We start from the raw sequence: 1969 nt of genomic DNA, 5'->3' as shown, positions 1-1969 counted from the left end.
TAAACTGCTAATTTTAATTTTGTCTAAGACTTTTCTTCTCACAAATGGTGCTAGAAGAGGGATTCACAGTAACACTTTCAGTGACCCTCAGGAGCACTGAGTGACCAAGGAGGGACCTGCCAGGCCCATTATTTCCATTGCTCTCTCACAACTGCAGATCACTGGTAAGTTCTCAGATTCTGCAGTCCCACAGATTTGTGTTTTGAGCTGAGTTTGAGTACATTTTTGATCTGGACTGGGTTTGGAAGTCATGACAAAAACTAGACTGGGTTTAGCATTATATTGCATTCAATTATTAACTGGGTTGGATCCAGTTAGAGGCCTCTGATGTCTAACTGGGTCAGACAGAAACTGGCAAGAAGTGACAATTACTGCAGGGGGTGCAAACTTTGGCTTTTGGAAATTCACAGGTTTCATTTTCTATTCCTTTTGTTTCTTTCTCTTGTGCACTTAGGTAGGGAAAAATTATTGGCTGAGCTGATCAAATAATTTGTGATGAGAGCCAAAGCCAAAATTTCATTTAAAAATAGGATCCTTATTTTCTGAAGAACTGAGTATTCGACTTTTTGGCTATGTGTACCTTTATGTGCATAAGTATTAGGCCCCAGAAGCAGTAAATACTTATAAAAATTATAAAATCTTACTAAATATTTTGTCCAATTTAAAACTATGTCCAATTTAAATGAACAATACTGTACCCAGGGATGCCTATTTGATGTGCAGAAGCTTCTAAAAGGATTTCAATATTTTTTATTTCGTCTTTTAAAAGACTCTTTACAAAAGGCAAATAAAAAGCTCACACAACTAATTGATAAGAAAATTGAATCCACTAACCTTTTGGCTTAGTTACCATCCTGCTCCAAAGGTTAAAAGAAAGCTGGATGAAGTGTTTATAAGAGATAGGCCTTCAGGTAAAGTAGGCTTGATTCTTTTTCAGAGTAATCCATGCAGAGTACAGGCATAGAGAATGTTTTCTTTGCTCTATTTGTTAATGGGCTCTGCCCTGGGCTCAGTGGTCCAGTTAGAAAATGAAGACAAAATTGGAAGCTACCTATCTAACTAAACTGATCTTATAAAATCCTGTGATGAGCCACCACAATTTTATGTTACCTTGTCATCCATTTTAAATCTTCCTTTGTGTTTCCTCTAACTGACACATCCAGACTCCTTTTAGAAAAAGCTTACATATTTTTCTGTGTATTGATATGTAAATTTGCTTTCTTGTTTTCTCTAAAACGCTATAATCATTGGTCACGTGAGACAGATAAACTTTAACTTGTTTCACATATAGGGACACAGGTTAATTCAACTGACCTTTTAAAAGTGTGAGTTTTATCTGTCTCATGGCTAAAATTTTAAAATCAAAGCTATAAAATCTTGATTGATGTTTGTGTTTTTATGCATGCATATGTATATGTCTGTGTTTATATATTGTCTACATGGTACTGAATTGACTCATAAATAAATGAGTACTCTTAATTAAGTAAGTAACTACCCCAAATGCTTTTCAAATTTATGTGACTTTAATAATCTTCAGTAAAGAAAACTAATTTTAAAATTGTTGGTAAGTGCTTGCTTCAGCAGCACATATACTAAAACTGGAATAATACAGAGAAGATTATCATTGCCCCTCTGCAAAGATGACATGCAAATTTGTGAAACATTCCATATTTTAATTAAATTAAAAGGCTTCTGCACAGCAAAGGAAATAAGCAACAGAGCAAACAGACATCCTATAGAATGGGACAAAATATTCACAAACTATAACTATACATCTGACAAAGGGCTAATATCTGAAATCTACACAGAACTCAGATAAATCAGCAAGAGAAAAACAACTCCATCAAAAAGAGGGCAAAATAAATAAATAGAAGTTTTTCTAAAGAAGATAAATGGCCAAAAAATGTGGAAAAATGCTCAACATCACTAATTATCAGGGAAATGCAAATTAAAACCACAGTGAGATATC

At 34.2% G+C, this 1969-nt stretch overlaps 1 non-coding gene across 1 annotated transcript; it reads left to right on the top strand.

The window, feature by feature from the left end:
* The first annotated feature begins 1568 nt into the window (after nt 1-1568).
* LOC138400385 (U6 spliceosomal RNA) lies at nt 1569-1675 on the top strand. The gene has a single exon (XR_011236279.1). It is a non-coding gene; the product is annotated as a U6 spliceosomal RNA (small nuclear RNA).
* The last annotated feature ends 294 nt before the right edge of the window (nt 1676-1969 follow it).

This window comes from Eulemur rufifrons, chromosome 19 (assembly GCF_041146395.1).
Source record: "Eulemur rufifrons isolate Redbay chromosome 19, OSU_ERuf_1, whole genome shotgun sequence".
NCBI lineage: Eukaryota > Metazoa > Chordata > Mammalia > Primates > Lemuridae > Eulemur > Eulemur rufifrons.
Note: the sequence above shows the minus strand (reverse complement) of the source record. Positions and strands in the feature narration are given on the sequence as shown.